Source organism: Cryptomeria japonica, chromosome 11, assembly GCF_030272615.1.
Source record: "Cryptomeria japonica chromosome 11, Sugi_1.0, whole genome shotgun sequence".
In the NCBI taxonomy this organism is placed as follows: Eukaryota; Viridiplantae; Streptophyta; class Pinopsida; order Cupressales; family Cupressaceae; genus Cryptomeria; species Cryptomeria japonica.
In genome coordinates, this window is record NC_081415.1 from 114,416,456 (window position 1) to 114,430,369 (window position 13,914).

A 13,914-nucleotide genomic window follows, 5' to 3' on the forward strand; every position below is an offset into this window, starting at 1 on the left:
AAAATCTTCAGATTTTCACTGATCCATTGCCTTCTCATACCTCTAATGCAATTGAGGCTAATGATTCCTCTCTTTCATCTGATGGTCTTGTGTCTATGACCCTGAATGTGATTAACTTTGTAGAGCAGCAAGAAATCCCTGAAGAACCTTCCATCACATTTGATTCCAGTGAAACCATTAGGGCACCTGATGGTCCTTTATACATAGTTGCAAAAGTCAAGAATACACCTTGCCGTGGAGTTCTTATTGATCCTTCATGCATGGTTAATGTTATTACTGAAGAATTTCTTTTTACTTTGCAATTGAATCAAGTGATCTATGACAAAACAGATGTGATTGTGAAATTATTTGATGCATTTTCTTCTCCCGCAATTGGTTCTATTACATTGCCTATTGAAGTCCATAACAAATCCCTTGATGTGAACTTTGCTATTATTCCATCTTCCGAACAATTTCGTGTGAAGCTTGGCTATCCTTGGCTATCTTCCATGAAAGCTATTGCTTCTCCTATTCACAAGTGTTTGAAATTTCCCCATAATGGTGAAGTTGTTACTGTCAATCATAGTCTCTTTAAACCAGCTGAAAGAACTTCTAGTGTTCCTATAGATTACTTTTGGCCTAAACAATTCCAATCTCTTCCTCCGTGAAGTGATCATCTTTTCAAATCTTATCAAAAGTGGAAAACAGATATGATCTTATCTCTAAGTGAACCTAGAACACCTAAACTTGACATTCCTATCATTCTTGAGAAGGAAGTTCTTCCTTTGAAAGATAAAACTAATGTCTTTCCTCAAGAAGATTCCCAACCCATCCCTATGGATGTGACTATGTCTATGCCTAATAAACTTCCTAAGAGTAGACCTATACCTCCTCGTCATGATGGACTTGGTCTTCTCCCTAAACCAAATATTCTTCCCTTATATGGAGCAGTCCCTCCTCCTTCTTTTTATAGAGAGAAGAGACCTTCTTCTTCTCCTATTATCCAGCCTAAGAGACCACAACCTAAACACCCAAGTGCTAAGGATGAGAACATTCCTCCTCCTCAATCTTCTCCACTTCCTACTAAGACTAGACGAAATCGTTCTGCACGTGAACGCCGACGAAAGCGTCGTCTTAGAGCTCAGGTAGCTGCTTCTCAAACTTTGCAATCTCCAAAAACACCTTCAACAAGCATTATTCCATTTTCTCCTCAGCCGGACATTGAGCCTAAATCTCCTAAACATAAGATGCATGATGGTCTTGATCCTATGCGAGTTAAAGATCCTATTTTTATAAATCTTGATGACGATATAGATGAAAATGTTACTGCTCTTGCTTCTGATAGTGAATATGAACTTGTTGATGTTGATAACCATTTATCTAATGAATTTTCTAAAGCACTTATCCTAGCTCCTAGACAAGAACAATGTGGCTCGGAACATGAACATAGCCCTTGTTTGGATCTTGTGATAGCTCCATCTGCTCTGTTGGATGTTCCTCCTCTAGCGTGTTCCCTGCCTTCCCGAAACATTGATCAGCAAGATCGGGGGGTAGATGATGTGCTAGACTAGTTACATTAGCATAGCAGATTCTCTCCCCCTCTCTTTTGTTACTTCTTCTATATGTTATTCTCATTCTTCTATTTGTTGTCCTTGGTGTTGTCTACTTGAGGATGATGCAAAGCATTGAGATCTCTCAGTCTCTCTCATGTTGACTCAAAAGACACATGTGTTCACTTCTTCTAGGTGACCTTCCTTGATTGGGGAATGAAGAACAATTATGCATACATACATATGATATATATACATGAATTATCATACAGCATACTGACCCCGAGGAAAGTGAAGTCACCTCGTGCTTTATGTTTTGTGTCTATTATCCTTGGGTTTATCTCACACTTGGGGGCTAAATCCTTGCGATAACGTGCTCCTTTCTCATTTCTTATGTGTATCACTACGTTAAAACAATCACCCCCGGTGAGGCGTGTGCGATCGCTTTAACGTAGGGGGGCATACATCCCGTTCATATCTTTTCAAGATACTTGAAAATTTCTTGGTAAATTTAACCTTGCCTTGAAAATTTTTGATATCTTTCTTGCATGACTCATAGTGAGGGAATCTTACTACTGACAGTCATGGTTCTCCCTCATGATCTTCCCTTTTACTTTGTCAATCGAAGTTGTAAGATCCTTAGTCCACTGGGGGCTTGGTGTATCTTGCCTCCTTGACGTGGTGAAAGTCTTTCAATGTTGTTTCCTTGTACTTTACCGGAAGTATGAGCATACATACTGCCGCTAAAGTGGGGGCTAAATGTAGCGTCCTAAAATTGCGACACTTGCAATTTCAACTGCATTTCGGTCTTCACGATGGCGACGCAACACGCAACCTGAATGGAGACCCCAAAACTTGCTCATGACACTGAAAACTGCATTTTTCAAGCACCCTGGCCTGAACCTCCTTGCACTTTGCTGTCCCGGGAGGTGGGACCAGAGCGCCCAGTGCCCTGGTCCTTCAGGACCAGGGCGCCTAGCGCCCTAGTCCCCAGGACCATGGCGCCCAGCGCCCTGGTCCCTGGGTCCTATTTTGGGCCCGGTCTCCTAAGGGGCTCGGGTCTTTTTTGTTTGCAATTTGGAAATTACATTTCCTGGTCGGCCTAAGGTCGGGAAAATCAGTCTATCAGCCCTAAATGACAAGTATATAAACTACATTTTTCTCTCTCATTTGGTATGAGAAGGATATGTGCACAAAGCATGGAAATTATACTCAAGCATTCAAGCAATTGATCATTTCAAGTCTCCATTCAAGGCTAAGTGTTGCATTCAAGTCAAGGATTCAACCATTGAAGAGGAGATCACATACTACATGCTACAACATACAACATACAACATCTATACCTTCGCACATAAGGATACAAACATCCTTAGAACAAGGTATTAGTACTTGTTTTACAGTCATTTACATTTACAGCTCTTGCTCATTTCTTGGTTAATTCCAAAACCGGGGTTTGACCTAAAGGCAAACCCCCAATCCCTAACCCCCCAATCGTCTTCGCTTTTCTGTGTGTAGGTTGCAGGTACGCGGCTGAAATTGAAGATCTGGAATCCTTGTGCAGAGACGAACAGATCCCCCTTCGTTTCGCGGATTTTTCGGAGGATCGTGGCGCCGGGTGCCATCGTCCCAACAACTTTTGCTCAAATTTGCAGGACAGCCCCGTATCAACATTTTACTGCTAATTCCAGGTCCACAGCTTCATCCTATAACCCGAACTCAATTTATAAGCGAATCTTTATGACTTTCTATGTATTCTTAGCTTAATTTCCTTAACAACATTCTTTACAAAAGAGGGTAGCCTTGCTTTCCTAACCCTTGAAATTCATTTAGCATCCAATCTTACATTGTGTGGGATTGGATCTTATGAGTTTCAACCCCTCTTTTGAATTTAAAGTCTCTCCCCTAAGTGAAAACCATCAAATCCTAGCAAACCTCCCTTCTCTCTCGTCGGAGTTGGAAGAGGGGAGAACAACTAGGGTTTGATCACAATTTTCCACTTTACAATAGTCAACTTGATTAAGAAGGAATTATTTACCTAGTTTGGCCTACAATCATTTTTTCACCCCAAAATGATATGTATATAACCAAGTTGTCATCCCTTATTTTAAGAGATATGACAATATGATACCAATTTGATATCTCAAGTACTATGAAGAATGATGTAAGGCATCAAGGCATTGAAGGTTAGGAGTAATCTATAGATTATTGTATTTTTTATGGCATGCATGATCATCTAATGCTAAATTCATTTACAATCAAGTCAACATGAAACATTGTTTTGAAAACTTTGACATAAATAAGGTTTATAAAGGTATAATCATTCTATTTTTAGTTCTATCCTTTTCTCCCTAACAAAACACTTTTAATTCAATTCAATTTCAAGGTTAATTTCTAAATCAGGATTTGACTTAGCAAAACCACTTTCTATAAATAGGTGGAGATTTACACTTCAATTTATTCAAGCTAAAATTATTGAGAGTGAGCTGAGATGGGTGCCTTATTCCTTGGAGAAAGGCGAGCTATGCAACCTACTCCCTCTTTTTTGACTTGAAATTCAATTTGCAAGTTAGTTACAGTATAGTCTACCAGTTCATCTTCTGGAATTAATTTGTCAGTTAACTAACATTTTCTATGTGGATTTAGGTAAGGCCTCAATCCATACACATAAAATAGCTAACATTATTTACAATCATTATTTAAATACTTCTCATAATGAAGATGACTCCTTAATATAAGTGTCTCCTAACCAAGTAGGAAATCTTGTTAATGATTTGAAAACAATGAACATTGGATGGGTCAAGAACACTCAAATAGTGAGGAAATCCATTTAATTGAGGGTTGACAAAGATGGTTCAAACTGATGGAGATGGTGTGGATTTGTTGCATGAAATATCTCATATTGTGATTGATAATATCATGTCAATAATTTTTTTGCCAAAACCCTTCAATTTCCTTATCCTCATGATAATGTTGAAAATTCCATTCCTACCCCAACATAATTTCTTAATGTGCCTACTTATACTTCACCTATCATGGCCACATCTATAAAAACTATCAAATCCTACATGCATTTTTTTTTGGTGACTTAGGGTATCCCTGCCACGCATGCCCAATACGCAACCTACCTTACCTTTGGTTTACTTGCTACCAAGTTTAATTTAGGAGGGGTAGAGCCTGAGGTGAGACTTATCCTTGGGTATGTACCAAGCCACCCATATGGTGGGCGCATCAAGTTATTCCAAGCCTTAGAGTTGAACCCGAGACCAATGGGAGCAGAGCCATGGTCTAAGCCAATTCTACTACCCGTCTGAGATGTGTATTCTACACGTGTTATTATTGGAGGAATTCCTACCATACATCCTTTTGTGAGTGTTCCATTTATTTTCCAACCATCTCCTATACCTACTTACTAAAATGTTACACTTTCATATTCAAATACTCATCTATTTCCCATAATATTCCATATCCTTAATTATCAAATATGTTCAATACCAACCTATCAACTAAAGCAACAATTAGTAACCTACACCAAAGTGCTTCATCATTGCAACAACAACTTTCTTCCATGACACAATCCAAATTCAACATTCCCACTTGGGATATTGCTAGCCTACTTTCCAAATAGAGCATTTGTACCATTGTCTCTAAATACATGGAAATCCCTCACTTGGAGATATATAATGAAAAATGTGATCCCATGACTCATGTGAAAAGATTCCAAACATTTTGTAGTGACTTTTCAAATGATTATATACTTGTAGCTAAATTGTCTACTAAGACATTTAGAGATAAGGTCACGCAACAGTTGTTGAACACTACTAAAAGATAAGATGGGGGTTGAATCAACATTCACAAAAACTTGAACATATTAAGTTATTTGACCAACAACAATTATCCTAATACATGTGCATTAAAGTAAACAAAAAAACATCCTAATACTCTCACAGTAAGACCAATATATTTATGTGGTTAACCCAAACTATAAAAAACCATGGTGAGATTTATCTCACAATATATAATAACTATTTTACAATAAACAAGTCTTCTGACCAGAAAGAGTTTACTACTCTAGACTTCCAGATTGAGGTGCAAAACCTTGGAGAGGATACAAAAGAGAACTTTCTCAATTGAAGACCACTTCTTTAGAGAACAATACAAAACTTCTCTCCCAATATAATATAAAGAGTAGATCAAACTGTATACAAAATATCATCTTTTAATATATGCAAATAATAGTTCATAGTGTATACTCATCTGTTTGCTCAATACATTTCAGAATCTTCACACGATTTTTGATTACTTTCACATCATCTCACACCCATACTTGTCTTAGGTAATATCAACCCATATTTCTGTACTTACATCCTTAACTAACACAATGAATTCATTCAATATATCAATTGGATACATATAACCTTCACTAGGTCGGTCAAAAAAGTATGAAACATATACATAGCATCTACCCAAATATACATTATCCAAAAGGTATAAAAAATATGTGAGGGTTCATACCAAGTCAACCCATGTTTCAAATAATAATTCCAAAATTCTATATGCACAATCGATCCAACCAATATGCAAAAACTGGCATAACAGTTGATCTAATATACACATATTATCTTATTTCATACCCAAAAAAGAAATGGTTCATCCCAAAGGAACCATAACATCTTGATCAACAACATATTCATTACAAATTATAATCAAAGAAATCCAAATGGACAACATTATAATCAAAGATAAATTTGGTACAAATATTTTTCCAAACCACAATAAGTTTCACTAGAGTAGATACAAAAGAGAATTAAATTTCTTTGAGACTAGATAAGGAACAAAAAACTCTTATTAAATCATAACCATACTTTATTTCATCAATATAACATGAATCCACAAATAGTTTTGTGTCACAGAAACATAAAAATAGATATATTTTCCAATAACCTGATACACCATATAGTAGGTGAACATATATACATATATCTGGATTACCAACAACAAAGGTTTCACATCAATGACAAAAATGGCATCCATATGTGCAACAATATCCTTCTTTTTCATTAATGGAAAACCAAAACTTTTGCAACAAACTCATTCCTTTGTTTCTCCCCCTATCAATATTTTCCACCCTTTGATAACAATGGAAAAAGATAACTCCTTAAGTGAAGAACAATACCGATTATAAACTACAACTCTAGAAAGAAAATAGAAATACTTTTCAAACATTGTAAGGAAAAATATCCTTGTATTTTTTCTTCAAATAAATAAAAGAAGAGTTCCACGCACAAATAGTAGTAGACAAAATCTTGCTCTAACAATTGACACATAGATTTATTGCAATATGAAACACATCTATATTAATTTTTGTAAAGCCTCCCAAAATATCGTGGAGAAATCTAACCAACTAACAAACAAATAGAGATAATATTTTTTATTTATTTTTTATTATTTTAAGTATCCTATTTGAAGATATAACTTGAATAAACATAAAAAATAATCTAGGCATGATCTCAAATATTGCATACACCATCTAAGCATGCACATAATATTTTCTATACATAATCATAATAACACAAGTACACTAGTGGAAATATCATCATCACATAGATTAACATTCCCTAGGGTATCTCAACGCCATCACTTAACATGACACTAAGAAAATAAACATCATAAAACTCTACGTCATTAACCATTATTCTAAGCCATCATACTTGTATAAGATATTTTTCCATCAATGTATCCATTTCCTAGAAGGTAAATCATACAAATACATTAAGAAGATTACTCTTGGTCTTTATTTAAGATTATATCTTAATTAAAAATTTAGCCCACTACACAAATTTTATTTCTTTATGATCATAGCCTAGAATATAAATTATGTCAATAGTCGAAGAAGATCATCTTGGGATAAGTTGTTTGGAATACAATTTTTGAAATGAGATTTCTTTGGTTAATAATAAATGAAAAATGAGCTTGAATTATCTAGGAAAGAGTGTAAATTAACAACCTAGATCAATAATACCATACAAAGCTTTTGTAAACAATAAAACTTTGAAAACAAATAAAAACTTGTGAACAAAACTTAAGATGAAAAAAATATGTAATTTGTGGTTTTTGTGTGTTTGCCCGATGATGTGGTGAGTAGTTATAAATATATATTTAAATGTTGATTTTAATTCCATTGATGCATTATCACTTGCTAGCAACAATCATTCATATTAAAATAGAAATATTAATATTGTACAAAATGTTATTTTATTGTCTTGGATTGTGGCAATATTAATCCAATAATATATGAAAATTTTGACTAAAGAAAATATCAATAAGTACTATTCATGAGTTTTAAATTTTTATTTTTTTAATTTTCTCTTTAATTTAATAAAAGATAAATATTTTTGTTGTTTAATATGAAAACAAAAATAAAAATAATAATAATTAATTACAAATATACATGTATTTATCTAAAAGACATGATATTTATTTATAATGCACATATTTATTATAATATATAATTGGATAATGCTTTTTAACATGATATTCATCATTGGTTATATTGCATTTATAATCCTGCCTAATTCTCATGCCATTCACACATACGTGATGAACTACTTTAATGAACGCCTATTTCAACACACGAATTTGTCTATGCGAGCAGTACAAAGGTAAGGGATGTTTCTCTGCACCGAATGCTCAAAACTGGTCTTTTGCCATCGTTTCAATCACCATAATTTATTCGTGTCATATTGCATGGAATTTTCGTACTTCAACATGCCTTTAATACTTTTCATGAATGGAAACAAACAGTTTTGTAGTGCATTGCAATCAACTATTTATCCCAGGTTCAATTGGAGAACTAGGCATGACCGGAGGCTTTATTAATTCTTGGGCTTTGTTCATGGAGCACAACCCCGTGTCTGCACTCCCTGGCCCAGAGATATGTGCAAATACTACTGTTTTTCCAAAGTACAACTAAAAATACAGTGCGTCTCAATTCCCTTAAAGAGGAAATGTGAAGAATTTGTTGTTTTATATGGTAAAATTATTATAAAGTAGTGATGAATTCCTCGCATAAGGCGTGACACGGATAAAGTTATTAGTGTTAATAATGAGGTATTGGAGGTATTGGGAAAAAAAAGTTTTGAAGCATATCGAGCTGTTTAGTACGTATGTTTAGTGAAGCTCTTTCCCGTCCCACATATATCTCAGGCCTTTACCTAAAGGGATTATCCGGTGTGGGTTCGAACGGTGGAGAACACCTCGATGAGAAAGTCTTACCTTTGGACACCATGATTCCGTCTTCTACATAGAACCAATCCTTCCGAATACCAAAATCATTTACTTCTAATTAAAAGTTCAATTTATTTTTTGTTTAATATCATGTAATTTGAATGAAAATTGTAAGGATGCAATTTCATACATTCTTCTTAGAAAAATTTAAAATTATCTTATTAAAAAAAAAAATTGATTCTAGTTTTAACATTTTCTTAACTTTTAATAGTTCTAGTTTTTTTTTAGAATATTCATTTTAACAAATAAATTGGTGTACTTTTGTAGTATTAAGTTTTTTTCAAAGTAAAATCTTTGTTGTCTATTAGAAATAAATTGTAATATTATAAGATGCTTTTTTAATTCTTTCTCTTTTTCCACATCAATACCACTTGTTCTATAAACATATCTTTTGTATGTAATATATTAGGGTTTTGTTTGAGTTTGAACATCATATTATTTTAATATTGTTAAGCTGTTTTTAAACACTAAATATTTGGATTATAATTTTGTAATAAAAAATTGTCAAATCTTATGATCATTTTTTAATTTTTTATAAAGGGGTTTGAATCTTTGGAAAGAACAACACCAATAGCATTTCCAATCATCCCTAACAGCCTCCATTACATTTAGACTAGATCACTTAGTGGTTCTATCTATCACAGTGAACTTCAAATTTCAGTTCTAGATTCCTCTTTGTATATCCATCTTAGATATGCCATCCTATTTCTATTTTTTATTTTGTATCTACTACAGATTTAATCATTTTACCATTATTCAATGAGTTTACTCGCACACACTTCACTATCTCAATCTTTCACAACAACAAACCAAGATCACTCACAGACACTTCACTATCTCAATCTTTTTATTCAAACTTATTACCAAATAAATAAATTCTAATTATTATGCAAGAATATTTCTAATTTCTTTATTTATCTACCAGCCTTCCATATATATATATAAACACAAATCGATTAAATGTACATGTCATCCCTTAAGACCATGGCAGACCTGCACAAAAATGAATGCATAATCTTATATTTGGTAATTTTGTTTTATTAGTCAAAGCAAGATGCAAGATGATCTTATATTATATCTTTCGTTTTGAGTCGCTTCTTTCAGCAATGCATATCAAATATCCTTGGTAGTTGGTAATGCAGTTCAACTAACTGGTAAATAAACTAGTAAGTTACAGAAACTAGTAAATTACAGGCAAGTTTCAAGAACAGTACAATACAAACGAATAAATACAATTCCAAAATATTCGAAACACAAATTTATTTATGACTGTCAAGAGCTATTTACAGCATCTCTGCAATTCTTCATCAAGTTCCAATGAGATTTAAAGGCCAATTTTGTGCCCAAAATCTTTACCCTATTTTGTTCTGTTCTTGAAATTATATTCCTCTTCTACGCACTGCACACAACAGTGCAACCACTGCTTACCGATTTAGGCCACTTACTTTATAATTTTTTTATTCTCAGCATGGACACTACCTTCGTGCCCAATCTACTTCAGCTGGTACAAACTTCTATTGTCTTACTCTGCTTAAGTAGCTGTTGGATTCAGCTTACACCCTAACTTGTGATTTTTTCTCTACCTTTGGCCCTAGCGTGCACCATACCTTTTATTTTCTGTTGTTACTGTTTGTTATCACCCGCCCAGCATAATGTTTGTTTTTCCCTTTCTCTAGCGGTTCTCACACACTTTCTTGTTTTATGATTTTTATTCATAGATTGAGTGGATAGTTAGTAAATTTAATGTTTTTATTTATAGATCTTATGTTTTAACTTAATTGATTGAATTGAATATTTACAAATTTATGGTTTTACATCAATAAATAAAGTTAGAAATTTTTATTAATATTTTGAGTTGTTTAAAAGAAGATTTAAACATACATTATAAAAATAAATGAAGAGATATCTTTTTGAAGTGCTTAAAAATACGTCTTAAAGAAAAATATCTTTGAATTTATTTTATATATATTATTAAATATATATAAACTAATAATGATAAATTGATTCTCTAAAACGAAAACATGAATTTTCAGCATCCCCCGAAATAAATGATTATTCCCTGGATGAATATTTCTGGTGCCTATTATTGCATAAAACACGCTCTATTGAAGGGAGTTCCCCATTCTGGTGTCGCACGTGTGTTTTCTAGAGCTGCTCATGATAGGACCCAAACATAGTTTCTAAGAAAAAAGGCCAATTAGATCAACTATATAATAATTGGGATTGGAATCAGAGTTTTCATACACTACTATATATATATGTAGATATAAAGATTAAAAAAATATTCCATGCTATATCTACCTCAACACCAACACTCTTATTTCCTTAATAACTATTATCATACGGCCAATAAACCCTAAACTGATTGGAACTAGAATTTGTCACTTTGAGGTGACAGTGGCCTCTTTCTAGAGCACTGATCCCTCATTTTAGATTGGTAGTCTCTCATGATATAAATAAGATTTATAAGGAAGACATATTTTAGTTTATTTAATAATATATCCATAAGAGGATAATCATGTCTACTTTCTAATGATAGTGACATAGAAAATAGACGAGCATGATTATGAAAAAGATTTAAATTTTGTATGGACTATAATTCTAAGTTTGAGACAATTGTTGAGTTTAGGAATGATAATTTCAATTCATATAAAGATCGTCTGTTCATAAAATATATTTTTATGTACTAAATTCACATTTTATGAATCTATTTGAAATTCTACATAACTCTTATTCTCCTATTAACAATCCTTTTGAATCTTTTTTCAAAATTTGAGTTGTAATTTATGATCCATTTCATGATTAATCGTGTTCTAGAATATATAAAATGTTAGTATCTCAAGAAGATCAGTTTAATTAAATTTCTTAAGAAGATTATTCTTAGTCTTTATTTAAGATGATATGTTAACTTAAATTTTAAATCATTTCACAAATTTTAATTTTTAATGATCATGACCTAGAATATAAATTTTGTAAATAGGTCAAGAAGATCATGTTGGGATAATTTGTTTGGAATACAATTTTTGAAATGGGATTTTTTTAGCAAGTAATCAATGAAAAATGAACTTGAATTATCTTGAAATAGTGTAAATTAACAACCTAGACCAATGGTACAAGTACAAAGCTTGACTAGTCATTAAAAATTTGAAACCAAATAAAAACCAATAATGCTTAAGTGAAATAGAAATCAAGGTTTATCCTCTTAAACAAAAAGTTTAATGAAAAAATATATAATTATATAATTTGTGGCTTTCAGTGTTTGTATGATGGTGTGATGAGCAGTTCTATCACTTGTTACTAGCAATCATTTATATCAACATTGAAATATTAGTATTGTACAATATATTAATCTATTGTTTTGAGTTATGTCAACATTCCACTAATATACAAAAGTTTTAACTAGATAAAATACCAATAAATGCTAATTAATTGAGTTTTTAATATTTATTTTTTTTTTAATTTCCTCTATCATTTTATATAAGATAAATATTTGTTATTTAATATTGAAAAAATATAATTAATAAAAATTAATTACAAAATCAGAGATACAAAAGCATTTATCAAAAAGACAACTACTCATAAGATAGAAATATATTATAATATAATTGGATAGTGCTTTTTAACATGATATTCGTTATTGGTTATTACATTTGTAATGCTGCCTAATTCTCATGCCATTCACACATACGTGATGAACTACTTGAATGAATGCCTATTTAAACACATGAATTTGTCCACGTGAATTTTTGTGTTAAAGGTACACATACCTTTAACACTGTTCATGAATGGAACCAAACAGCTTCCACTGCATTGATATCAATATTTATCCCAGGTTCCATTGAAGAACCTTTAACATTGTTGGGCTCTGTTGATGGTGAAGCACAACCGTAAGTCTGCATTGCCAGGCGCAGAGATATGCGCAAATATTACTGTTATTCAAAAGTACAACTAAAAATACAGTACTTCTCAACTGAGTAAGGAAAAATATGAAGAATTTGTTGCATTAGATGGTAAAATTATTATAAAGTAGTCATAAATTCCTTCTCTAAGGCGTGATGAGGATAAAGTTATTAGGGGTAATAGTAAGGTATTGGAGTTATTGGAAAAAATGAGTTTTCAAGCATATGTGGAGCTGTTCCTCACGCATGTTTTGTGTAGCTCTTCCCGGTCCCACTTAAAGCATTGGCCCCGGCTCTATATATATCTGGTCTTTACCTCGACACGAGTATCAGGTATGCGTCCAACCGGTCGACAACACCTGGATTACAAAGTCCCACCTCCTCGACAACAGCTAACCCTCGAACAAACTAGGAGCCTTATGATTCCCTCTTCAACATAGGACCAATCCTTAGAAATACCAAAATCTCTTTCATCTACCAATTCCATAAAAAAAGTAAAAGCCACTGTTTTATCTCTCAATTATCTTTTATGTTATCTGTATTTTAATATTTTATTCATTTACATTTTGATATTATTTGGAATGATAAGAGACTTTTAAGTGATGCTATATACAATTGTTTATGTTTATTAAATTTAATAATAAATCAAAAGAAAAGTTTAATTTTGTTTAATATCATATAATTTGAGTGAAAATTGTGAGGATGCAATATCATATATTCTTACTATTAAATTGTGAAATTATTTTATTTATTATTTATATTTTTATTTCATTACAGTTTTAACATTTTCCAAACTTTTAATAGCTCAAGTCTTTTAGAATATTTATTAAAAAAATAAATTGGTGTTCTTTTTATATTGTTAAGTTTTTTGTCAAAATAATTTTTAATTTTTTATTAGAAATAAATTCTAGTATTATAATATCCTTGTTTTAATTCTTTCCATTTTTTCACTTCAGTTTCACTTGTTTTTAAAAAGTTATAAGATTTCATAAACATATATTTTGTATATAATAGATTCGAGGCTGGTTTGAATTCATTTATTTATGAACATTATATTGATATAATATATTTAAGTTGTTTTTAAACACTAAATATTGTGATTATAATTTTATAATAAAAATTGTTAAAGCTTATGATCTTTTCTTTTAGGGAAAAAAGGGGTTTGAATCTTGATGGAAAGAACAACAACATCATCATCTAAA